The 13,716-nt window shown below is 33.8% G+C and overlaps 1 long non-coding RNA gene across 1 annotated transcript; it reads right to left on the reverse strand.

Annotated features, from left to right (window-relative positions):
* Window positions 1-831: 831 nt before the first annotated feature.
* On the reverse strand, window positions 832-12,504 carry LOC128551453 (uncharacterized). The gene is made up of 3 exons (XR_008368793.1): window positions 11,976-12,504; window positions 4,943-5,057; window positions 832-1,055 (listed from the first exon to the last, which is right to left on the reverse strand). It is a non-coding gene; the product is annotated as an uncharacterized LOC128551453 (long non-coding RNA).
* Between the last annotated feature and the right edge of the window lie 1,212 nt (window positions 12,505-13,716).

Raw genomic sequence — 13,716 nt, forward strand, 5'->3', positions numbered from 1 at the left:
GACTATGTTTCATGAAGATACAGTCTTAAATGTGGCCTCTAGTGTGTTAATAAGCTTTTCCTTTGATTTGACCTAGTGACCTAGTTTTTGACCCCACCTGATCCAGATTTGAACTCAACCTATAGACCTAAAGATCATCAAGATTAACATTCTGACCAAGTTTCATTAAGATATGATCATATATGTGGCCTCTACAGTGTAAACTAGCTTTTCCTTTAATTTGACCTGGTGACCTAGTTTTTGAGCCTACATGACCCAGATTCCAAATGGACCTTGAGATCATCAAGATTAACATTCTGACCAAGTTTCATGAAGATACAGGCATAAATGTGGCCTCTACAGTGTTAACAAGCTTTTCCTTTGATTTGACCCAGTCACCTAGTTTTTGACCCAAGATGACCCAATATCAAGCTCGTTCAAGACTTTGTTGAGGGTAACATTCTGACCAAGTTTCATTAAGAATAGGTCCAAATTGTGACCTCTAGAGTGTTAACAAGCTTTTCCTTTGATTTGACCTGGTGACCTAGTTTTTGAACCAAGATGACCCAATGTCGAATTCATCCAAGATTTTATTGAGGGTTACATTCTGACCAAGTTTCATTATAATTGGGCCAAAAATATGACCTCTAGAGTGTTAACGAGCTTTTCCTTTAATTTGACCTGGTGACCTAGTTTTTGACCCCATATGAACCAATATCAAACTCGTCCAAGATTTTATTGAAGGTAACATTCTAACAAAGTTTCATTAAGATTGGCTCAAAATTGTGACCTCTAGAGTGTTAACAGTCAAATTGTTGACGACGACGATGACGACGGAAGACTCACGACGGACGATGGACACAGGGCGATCACAAAAGCTCACCATTGAGCACTTCGTGCTCGGGTGAGCTAAAAATCAGATGAGCTAAAAATCAAATCAGAACACCAAATATCCAAGATGTTATACAATTGTACACTTGTATCACTATCACACTGAAAAGTATGGCATATCTTACCAGTTTTTAGTTAATTCCTTTATATTTCACAATTTCCACAGAATTCACTCATCCTGTCCTCTGAAAACAGAAAAAAGATTACCCAATTAAGACCTTGACCTAGATTTTATCAAACCATGTTTCATGAAGATCAGGTATAAAAGTTCACACGTTTGTTTTTACAATTTGATGCAGTTATCTAGTTTCTGAATACAGATGCACCCCTGAGTATCATCCTGTCCCAGATTTCACTAAGGCTAACATTCTGACCAATTTTCATTAAAACTGAGGCAAACTGTAATAATTGGAAAATTAACAGTAAAACTATTGACAACATACCATGCACATCACACCGCACATTATGATCACAATAGCACATTGGGCTCAGGTGAGGTTAAATGTAACATTAATTTAACAAATAAGATACCCAATACAGTAGACTCACAACATTTGTTCTGGCATGAAATTTAGAATATAGGGACACACTGAAGAACCAGTATGCTAATGCTTTTTGGGCTTTCAGTGTTGCACTAAAAACCTCAATTTCAAACTTTACAATGACAGAGCAAGATATCAGGTGTGATCAAGGTTACTTATATTTAAAGTTACATGGTTTGCTGGTGATCGGATACAAGATTATATGTTGTCAAGGAAATCCATATGTAGTCTTCAATATGTGTATACAATGTTCAATTATCAACAAGCAATGTAATAACTTTACCTTTCAGGCTATGATTAAGGTTTAGCTGTATATCACCAAATCACAGAAATGTTTGGTAAAGGAACAACATTTTTACCAACAATCTACTTGTCTAATATGTTTACCTTACTGTCCTGTACCATTGGATACTTAAAATATTATCAAAAGTTGCCCCCCTTTATAAAAGAATGCCATTTGTAAAGAAATAAACAAGAATTAAACAATTGTTCAAATCGATGTTTAACCTAGTTATGTGAAGTTTAAGCATTGAGACATTATTGCAATTGCATCAGCTGATTAGTTCTAAGAACTTACACTTATTTAATTTTCTCCTAATAAAACCCCACCATAATATTCTAAAAATAAACTTTAAAAGTCTAGAGACATAATCAATATTATCTGAAAATAACAAATTATGGAGATAACGAACTTCACCCAATCACTTCATAAACAACTGTAAAGTTCTCTGATTGGAATGTCAATATAAATCACAATGAAACTCTTTGAAAATCAATTAAACGCGTGAAAATTTCACAGCTAACAATGACTCTATTTATAAAACATTTATTTGGATAAAATCAGCCCTGGTCAAATTTCAAAACCTGTTAATTATGCAAAGATAAAATCATCATAAAGTTTTTTTTCTTCTCTCCAATATAGAAAAATCTATATTGGAAGCATAAAGGTAGAATACAGCAATCAAACTAAAAATGAAACTATAATAATTGCTTAGATTGTATTCACCTGATGTATAGTGTAAAATTTTTCAAGCATTCCTCAAAAGCCCACATACTCATATATTAAAACGCATCACAAATGTACTATGAGATCATTTAATTTCATGATTTTGGTCAAAATAGCTATTTTGTGGGGATATTAATTTGCAGATAGGAACAATCCAGCATATGCCGGCCATTTGAGCTGCAAGTAAAAAACTAGATGCCCACGGCCAACATGTCGAGCCCGCCAGCTGTCAAAATATTTTCTTGTGGTATGTTTCTACTTTTACTATTTCCAACTTATTATACCAATATATTCATTGCAAAAATATATGCTTTACCGCTCATCCTGCAAGACAGCGCACATTGCTGTAAGCCAGATAGACCTGGGCAGTGCCGGGAAGCCAAATGAATGTCTAGCTGGTTGCTAGCAGAGAAACAGCATATATGCCGCAAATGTGAAAAAGTTTGACAGAGGTTATAGAGTTCAGACTTAAATCTTTGGTTTGTCAGTTAAATGCCACAGAAGAGTATATTTTTCTTCATGGTTAGAGGACAACAAATATTTATTTGTCCACTGTTTCATGCAGAGTTGTTACTTTATATTTAACTTTCATAAAATGACCATGATGGTGATGTAGGCAAAAGAGAAAAGTTACATTTGGCTCTTTCTAAATAAATTAACAGGTTTATCAACAGCATAGCATGGTAATGCATTGTGCAGTGCTCAGTATCTGACTTAAAACTAATATGGACAACCAGTATCACATCCTTAGAGAACTGAATTTTGACAAACCTCTGGGGTCCCTTATGTGCAAATATAACACTCAGAATTCATGAAGCATAATTATACTTTCTTAAAATCTGTGTAAAATATATCCGATTTAAGCTAAAGTACCATATAGGTACATGTCTTGTAAAGGGTGTCAGAGGCCCAGTGGTTAGCAAGTTTGACTACAAGTTGTCAGCTCTTCAGGTTTGATTCCTGGTCGTGGCTGGTATCCTGACTAGTGTTCATTGCCGGGTGATCTAATTGTTAAATACCTACTGTTTCCAGCAGTATCAGCTCAGAACAAATGATTGGGTGGTAAATACACACCTCTGTTGGCTCAACTGGAAATATATTAGTGTTCATATGACTGTTCCAGGAGGGGACTTTTGTTCTTAACAAAGAAACCTTTAACCTTTTTTACCTCTTCTTTTATGGAATCTAGACTGAGTAAAAATGATGAGATATAATTAGTATGATTTTAATACTAAATGCCATTACGATGATAAAATGAAGATGGATGTTGCAATTTCACATGAATGCATGAGCTCTCGACCTGCAGAAACATTCTTGTACTTTATGTTGCAGATGCATGGGTATTAGAATTACCAGACACCCAATGCCTATATTTCACTAAAATACTTATCTGTAGATATTTACTTCTAATGTAGAAAACCCTCATCAAATGTATTTAACTTTACTAGATACATAGAGGATATTTGTTTGTTTTTCGTGAATAAGGAATATATCTCACTGAGAAGTGAGAACATTTCAAATATTTTCATGAGCGCGTAGCACGAGTGAAAATTTTCTCACTCTGGGGTTAGATATATTCCATATTCACGAAAAACAAACAAATTTTCTTTTTATTTTATGCTTAATTACATTGAGATGTGCATTTTGCAACAAATTTTAATCTAAGCGTGGGAAACAGAGGCGCGTAAACAGACATGATGTCAGATGTGTTGTGACGTTAGACAGACGCACACAACATTAAGTTCGATTTTATTTTATTTTTTGTTGCATAACGTTATGAAATTCTCATTAAGTAAAATAATTTGAATCGAGATATATACTATAAAGAACAAAGTGCGACTACAATTTTCATCCAGTTTTAAGCAAATAATTTAAAATTTATACACAATGTACAAGTAGATCGGCATTTACAGTGAGCGATATGCAGTGAGTTATCATAAAATAAATAAATTTATTGTCTATGAACTACATTCATAATTAAATGTTAATACAGTTAAGTTGATTGTTTTGTTTGTTTTGGGTTTAACGCCGTTTTTCAACAGTATTTCAGTCAGGTAACGGCGGGCAGTTAACCTAACCAGTGTTCCTGGATTCTGTACCAGTACAAACCTGTTCTCCGCAAGTAACTGCCAACTTCCCCACATGAATTTATCAGAGGTGGAGGACGAATGAATTCAGATACTATGTCTTCTTGGTTTTAGTAGTAGTGCACCTTTATACTATGTTTAACTATAAATGTTCTAAACCTGAATTAATAGTACTGTTATCATTTCAGAAGCCACTGGCTACCTTTATCAAACTTCTCTAAAAGTTAGGTCTTTTAGGATAGTGCAAGATACAGTATATCTATGTTCAAATTAGCCAGGAGTAAAGCACCCACAGAGGTAACTATTAGCTAGAAATTATCAGGAAGTAAAATTACTTGACTGTGACGCTGAAGCAGGGATCAAACTTGCAACCCCAGGTTTCATAGTCAAGCCTCTTAACACTGCTTAAGTTGCTCTAAAGAAATAAATTAACATACCGAATCAATATATCCAATTACAGCAAGTCTTTGTCAATTGTGTACGAAACTGATTCACTTAACAACTTCCACAATTTAGCCACATAACTTTACAAGTCCATTAAATGCAAATGACCTGTGAATGAAATAAGATATAGTACATATAAATCACCACAATAACTTCAACAAAATTTTGCCTTAAGAGGAAAACGGCATTTCAAGCATGTAATCGTAAAATTACTTAATACCATATGTCTACATTTATGCAAATATTTAAGGCAGATGGTTAAGCCTGGATAGTACTTTCCTTATCTGACAAGCGTCAAATATGAAATCTTGTATTTTGATAGGTTTAAAAGAACCAAGTTCCTTAAAAATTGTAAGGATGCTCTTATGCTAGTAACAGACCGATTGTCATGAAACTTTTCACATATGGAAACACAATGGCATGGTTATGACTGTCATGTCATCAAACTGTTACACAATTATCACAATTATCGTGTCATTCAATATAATTATCACATTACAGCATTGTTAACTGTGGTGAAACAATACGTCAAAATTGTATAACCAAATTGTGACTGCCAATTTCAGTCGTTATGATTAAATTTTATATGATACATTTTTATTTGCAAAATTGCATTTTTTCATGTAGCATTTTATCTCATGCAAACTTTTACTCATTTCACTGTAAATAAAACAGTTATTTCTGCTTGCATGTATTGAAACAAACAAAAAACAACACTATAAACAGAAAAAAGTTCTTTTTTCTTGCCAACCAATTTTGGACAGAACATTTCCTTTGGCTGTCAGTACATAACTGAAATGTCAACATCTGTCACTAATGTAAACATAATATGCCAATTTAAAATAATATTATTTTAAACTTATAAAATAAAAGTCTATACCCATATAGACAATCTCAAAATGTCACTATACCATTATCAAAATATTTGTAGTAGCCAAGAGTCCCCAAGGGACAAGAGGAATGTGTGGAGAATTAACTTGTCATACATTATGTCATTAATATCAAACATCACAATTAGAACAGCTAATTAATGACCTCTTTCTTTATTTCAATTGTATAATGATGGATTTACATGACAAGGTGAATGACTTATCAGAAAAAAAGAAGATTAATGTAAAGATCAAATGTCAGATAAAAAGAAAGATCTGAACAGTCCATAAGTTAGTATCTAAGATTCTTTAAGCTGACAAATGAAGGGAAAAGAAACACATCAAAACTGAAATTTAAAAACGATTTAGTATCTTGCAACTTTTAGAAAATTTCGAAATTGACGTCATATATTTTTCTCTTTTGGCATCACTTTTTGCTGTTTTTATAAGAATTAATAAACTTTTACCTTTAAATATAACCTGGCCATTTTTGCACTTATATTAAAATAGTATTCCAATTATGATAAAAAACAGTGATCTGAACAGCTGAGTTCAATCATTAGTAGTGAAGAATTCTAACTACATTATACATATATGCTGTTATCTCCGTTATCATGGCTGCCGACAATATGTACACACTTTAGAATGGTATCAGATACCCATAAATTCACCTTAAGTAAACTTGTACTATACCTCAAACAGTAAACATGGAGATATCATTACAAACTAGTAAGCCCAAAAACGGAAACAAGGTGTCAGTATTGAGATCAGCTTATAGGTAAGTGAAAGATAGCTTTATATACACAAGTTTCTATCATAAACCTGTAGTACTGAGAAGCAATTTATAACAAGAGGGCCATGATGGCCCTATATATCGCTCACCAGAGTTGATCTGGCCTACTGACCTAGTATTTTACCCCACATGTGCCAGTTTCGAATTTAACCTAGAGATCATCAAGACAAACATTCTGACCAAGTTTCATAAAGATTGAGTCACAAATGTAGCCTTTAGTGTTCACAAACTTTTTTCTTTGATTTGACCATGTGACCTAGTTTTTGATCCTAAATGACCCAGATGTGAACTTGACCTAAAAATCATCAAGTCTAACATTCTGACCAAGTTTCATAAAGATTGGTCACAAATGTGGCCTCTAAAGTATTCACAAGCTTCTCCTTTGATCTGGCCCACTGACCTACTTTTTGACCCCACATGTTCTAGTTTCAAACCTGACCTAGAGATCATCAAGACAAACATTCTGACCAAGTTTCATAAAGATTGGGTCATAAATGTGGCCTCTAGAGTGTTCACAAGCTTTTCCTTTGATCTGGCCTACTGACCTAGTTTTTACCCCATATGACCTAGTTTCAAACTTGACCTAAAGATCATTAAGACAAACATTCTGACCAAGTTTCATAAAGATTGGCTCACAAATGTGGCCTCTAGAGTGTTCACAAGCTTTTCCTTTGATCTGGCCTACTGAACTAGTTTTTGACCAAACATGACCCAGTTTCAAGCTCGAGCTAGAGATCATCAAGACTAACATTCTGACCAAGTTTCATAAAGATTGGGTCACAAATGTGGCCTCTAGAGTGTTCACAAGGCAAATGTTGACGACGCACGCTGACACACGCCGGAAAATGACCGGTAACAATAGCTGACCTTGAGCACTTTGTGCTCTGGTGAGCTAAAAATTAATTTATCTCAGTTTCATAATTTTATTAATTATAAATGATAAATCTTCTGGTTTTGACTGTTTCTCACAATTCAAGTTTTATCAACCCTGCATGAAGTGTGTCATGCACAAGAAATAAAATCAGGCAATGCTTACAAGCTGTCCCCACTATTTCTTCTGTAAAACAGTTTTAGCTATTGACACCAATGAAATATTTGCAATCATTCACCTTATGTCACTCACTGTATGAATCTGGTTGATACAAGACAAATTCCAGTGTATGAGCAGTTACTGTTATACATTATACAAAAAGTCTATCCACTACATAAAAAATTCCACTTTCTGTTGCACACAAAATCAAGTAAATCTATACAGTCATGAGATCCAATAACACAACAAGTACCACTTCGTAAATATTTCATCCAAACTATTTCAATAAAGACTGGACATCTGACCACTTGTATAATTTCACAGATTAAACCACATTGAGAACATAATCAAATAACTTGTATCATTGATACTCTACAGACCTGTAAACAAAGCATCGTCAAAAATCAATGTCATTATTTGAACCTCGTACATGTGACATACGGATAACTCTCACCTGAGAAAATCCAATAACCGTCATGCTTTTCTCATATGCACGATACAACACAAACACAAAATTAAGCATGTTTTTTATAAGAATAGAAATGTGCACATATAGGACATTATGCACACCTGGAAAATAAATGAACTTCAATAACTCTTTCACTTTTGAAAAGGGTTGATTTGGGTTTTACACCAACACGGTATTGGTTACCTAGTGCCAAATTTTGGTTTCATATCTCATTTACGTCAAAATAAAAATACAAGTTAAGGAATCAAAATATACCTGCTCTTTAAAAATACAAAGATACATAAAATCAATGTGTTCAGACACTATCAGTTGCCTATTAAAGAGCGTTCCAATTCTATGAGAATATGTAAAAGAACATAAGATTCACTACCCTTAAAGCTACAACATGTATCTGGCTATTTCATCAATAATGATGACAAACATGATTAGTTTACAATACCTTAATTAGTAAATGGACCTATAGCAGGCTTCAAATGTGAGGTTTTCATGCACTAGAAATGAGTCACACTCCTTTTTCTGAACATCATCATGCAGTGTAAATTACTCCCTAAAACACATCCAGTCAAAAATGAAAGACAAGTTAAACAGAGATTTATATCATATATAAATATTACATATATTGGTTTTTGGATCTTGTATTCAAATATTAAAGAACTATCATTGAAATACTTTTTTTCTTATTCCAATTTACATTTAAGATCTTTCATAAATTTCAACATAAGTGGGCTCATCATAATGGGAAGAATGTATAAAAAAATCAACAATTTTGATATAATAACAGCTTATTATCTGTCATCTTTATAGAATTCACTTTTAAGTATAAAAGATGACACTCAATCCAATATAATTAGATCTATTCATCTCAGGTTTTCTTGTTATTATCTCTCAATAAAACGTATTTACAAGATGAAGGCATACCAATTTATGTATTCTGATATAAGTGATCTTGCATTACAAATAGTGTGAACATCAGAGCTTTTTTTACGGTAGGATAAGAAAAACAGTTAACTCTAGAGGAGACACCATCTTAATAAAGCACTAACCAAGTGAATAATAAGTCAAGACTGGTGACCGTAGGGCTTGGCGGGAGTCTTTGTTTGTTGCATACACCTGCCCACATCAGATGACTTGGCGACAGACACTTATCAACAAGTCCATAATTACCCACATTCCTTCAGTCATCTTCCACTCTACTTTGTCTCATTTAAATAAGATGATGTTTAAAGGTAGAGTTTCAATTATTTTTGATAAAAGTCTGATCTAACCTACACTACAGTTGACATTTTGCACAGTACCAAACCGCTTACTTTCTTCACATTTTGCTATAAAATTGCTTTAAGCTTGAGATCTGTGAGTGTGTGTGTTCAATTGGGTTTAGCTTCTTTTTTTTAACAATTTTTCAATTATATAAACAAGTGTCTTCTTGTAGCAGTGTGCACAATGCCCGTTTTTATAGTGCTGCCTTACTGGAATGTCACATCACAGACATGTGACATGATACCCCACCCCACCCAGTTACATTATACTGACACCAGGCTGACAAATTCTTAGTACTATCCTCTTACGAGGAAGCTACTAGTGCCATTTGTCACATCTTTGATGTGACCTAGGAGCAAACCTACAACCTCTTGCACTCAAAGAGGGCACTCTACCACTAGCCTACTGAGGCAGTCTCTCAGTTTAAATGCTGTTTATTTCCGCCACACTCCTGTTGCATGTTGCACTGACGTGTTGCTGTAAGTTGACGTATTTTCGTGTAACAAGTGTATTATCAGTACAAACATTAGCGATCAAATTCAAATTATGACAGACAAAAAAGTGACTGCGCGGGTTATGTGTAGCTTTGGTAATTTAAACCTTTCTACGCGCCTGGCCTATAAGCAAAAATGTTACAATTACCAAATAACAAAAAGACTGCAAGTTACAATGATACATTTCACATTGCTCTTTACACATTATGCGGCTTTTGACAGCAAAAGTCTACATTATTTTTGAACAGCCCTCGTATTGCTGTTTTAAATGGTTTTAGTAAAAGATTTTAAGAAACACCTACTTTTGAAAAGAATAATTTAATAAATAGACTTTTGATTTAATACTGAAAGGCGGGAAATCTTAAAAAATAATGGTTGGTCATGTGAGTTTGTAACTGACTTTACCGTGTAGTAATATTTGATTTTTGTAAATGTAAGTTGTCAAGATTTCAGCTAGAGATACGCATGCCACATGATAATGGTCACACTTCAAGTACCACAATGGAAACCACCATACTGGATCTGAGATTTAATGAATAATTATAATGATAATTAAGAGAATATCAAAATATTTGAATACGAAAAATTGTAAATTTTTAAAGTCCTTGAGTGTATTATACATTAATAACATCTGAGATTCTATACATTGTAATTTCTTTATACTTTCTTCATTGATTTTTAGCAAGATTTTTTATCTTAATATCTAATTCTTCCTATTACCAGTTCAGGTTTATACTCCTAACAAGCTGTCGCTTTCATTTATCTAAACATAAAATCTGTGGTTTGCTTTAATCATTAAAGCAAAGATTTAGTAGAAACTTGTCTGAAATTGGTTCCTGTTACACCAGACAAATACGTCACAGTCAACCCACAGTTTTTAAAAACACTTTATAACTCATGGCTCTTTATAAGATATTCATTCATGATCTTCTATTATAATATATTTAGTGAAAAATACATTTGTCATAATCATGGAAAAGACAATAAAAAACTAGAAATGTGTCCATGGGACACAGATGCCCCAACTACATGACATTAGTCAGGGGCCAGAACTCCTACAATACTGAATGAATCCGGATGCGAAACCCCAGGTGCACAACTACACATGCTGACCAACATTCCTGTAAACTTTGGTGATTCTAGGTCAAATACTTTTGGGGCTATGTGCGACACAACATTAAAATGACCAATTTTTTACTAAGTCAGGGGCCATAACTCCTACATGTCTGGATGAATCCGGACGCGAAACCCCAGGTGCACAACTACACATGCTGACCAACATGCCTGTAAAGTTTTGTGACTCTAGGTCATATACTTTTGGAGCTAGGCACGACACAACATTAAAATGACCAATTTTTACAAAGTCAGGGGCCATAACTTCTACATGACTGCATGAATCCGGACGTGAAACCCCAGGTGCACAACTACACATGCTGACCAACATTCCTGTAAACTTTGGTGATTCTAGGTCAAATACTTTTGGAGCTATGCGCGACACAACATTAAAATGACCAATTTTTTACTAAGTCAGGGGCCATAACTCCTACATGTCTGGATGAATCCGGACGCGAAACCCCAGGTGCACAACTACATATGCTGACCAACATGCCTGTAAAGTTTTGTGACTCTAGGTCATATACTTTTGGAGCTAGGCACGACACAACATTATAATGACCAATTTTTACAAAGTCAGGGGCCATAACTTCTACATGACTGAATGAATCCGGACGCGAAACCCCAGGTGCACAACTACACATGCTGACCAACATTCCTGTAAAGTTTTGTGACTCTACGTCAAATACTTTCAGAGCTACGCGCGACACAACATTTTCGGAAGGACGGACGGACGGACGGACGGACAGACGGACGGAAGGACGGACGGACAAGAGCAAATCTATATGCCCCCCCCAAAAGTGGGGGCATAAAAATCATGCGCTGTGTACATTTGATTGTTTTATTAAAATCTAATACAGTCACCAACTTTAATTGACAAGACATTATACATTGAAACATCTGATTTTTTTTTTAGTTTTAAACATACAAATCCTATAAACAATAAAAGAAAAAAACAGAAAAATGTCACCAAAAACTTCAAAAGATCATATTCTATTTACCTGTTTTAAAACCAAAATCCACCTTGTGATTTTCAAAGTATTTTCCCTTGCAAATCACTATTTTTGATCAATATATTTCACAACTAAGTTTGTATATACAAAATCACAATATCATTTAATTCAAATAAATTTACTTCTTCTTAAATTCCAATTTAATGGCTAAATCAACTTCTAATCCACCCAAATCTAAATCCAATTTCTAGAATAAAATACAACTTTGATCAAGTTTGCCATCCATCATTCGAAAAACATTTTCTTTCAGCGACAGCCAATGGTAGAATGGGACACAAGACACAATACTTAACACTAGAGGGGAAATTTTTTTACTATAAACCTGTCATTTTTCTGACATGCTTTATTTTTGTGATAAAAAGTTTAAATATCCAGTATTTATTGTAATAACACAAGAGTGAACTATCTAAAAAAAATAATTATAATATTATTCTCATATTGAATGAGAATAAATTCAGTGAAGTAAGAAGCGATGGTATGACAGTATAAATTTTATGGCGGAACTACCTAGAATACAGCCATCTATAGGGGCGAGTGTAAACTGATCACTGCCTTCGATAATGTCAGGTATATTGAAGATGGGTATAAACTAACATGGGAATGTTATATTGATACTTAAAAGGGTCAGACCACAAAATACTGGATGACATCAGGCCATCTCAAGTGACGGTTAACAGACGCATCACTTACTCTGCATTATAGATAGCCAGTGTTAATTTGATATTTGAGATAAAAAAAAAAAATATTATCTGATATCAAGAATGGTAGAGTTATGTGATATTTGTATCAGATATCAGTGCATCAGGTATTGAATTTGTGAACCGGAGACATCAAAACTCATCTTTTAGTAAAACATGCACAAAAACATACAAATTGCATGCAAATTTGCCAAATGCATTAAGCGAAAAGATGATCTTGTTACTGTAAATTTTGTCTTCACTTCCAAAATTGATATGAAACTTTAATTAAATTGCATTCAACAATCTCAAGCACAAGTCTAGTATTTTAACAAAAAAATATCAGCAACAAAGAACTGCAACATTTTAGTTACTGCAGAAATTTACATTGTAAACAGTATAAAATATGTAAATCATAGTGTAACAAGAGCTGTCCGTAAGACAGCGCGCTCAATTTTTCTCAGTGCTTGACTCAAAGTTAGAGCTTTGCCAGTAAAAACTTTATAAAACTTTAAACAAACATTCTAAGTTAAAAAGGGGCATAACTCTGACAACATTCAAACCAAAGTTATGGGGATTGTTTCTCCAAGTGTTCACATTGATAATTAATAACTGTTTTAAGTTTCAAGTCAATAGCTTTGACCGTAACAGGGATATTTGACTTTATCAGAAACTTTAACAAAAAAATTCTAAGTCAAAAAGGGGCATCACTCCATCAAAATTCAAATCAGAGTTATGGGGATTGTTTCTCCTGGTGTAGACTGATAGTAAATAACTATTTTAAGTTTCAAGTCAATAGCTTTGATCATAACAGATATATTTGACTTTATCAAAAACTTCAACTGAAAATTCTAAGTTTAAAAGGGGCATAACTCTGTCAAAATTCAAACAGAGTTATGGGGATTGTTTCTCCTGGTGTAGACTTTGATAGTAATTAACTTATTTTAAGTTTCAAGTCAATAGCTTTGATAGTAACAGAGATATTGACTTAATCAAAAACTTTAACCAAAAATTCTAAGTTAAAAAGGGGCATAACTCTGTCAAAATTCAAA

Source organism: Mercenaria mercenaria, unplaced genomic scaffold (genome assembly GCF_021730395.1).
Source record: "Mercenaria mercenaria strain notata unplaced genomic scaffold, MADL_Memer_1 contig_110, whole genome shotgun sequence".
Classification (NCBI taxonomy): domain Eukaryota; kingdom Metazoa; phylum Mollusca; class Bivalvia; order Venerida; family Veneridae; genus Mercenaria; species Mercenaria mercenaria.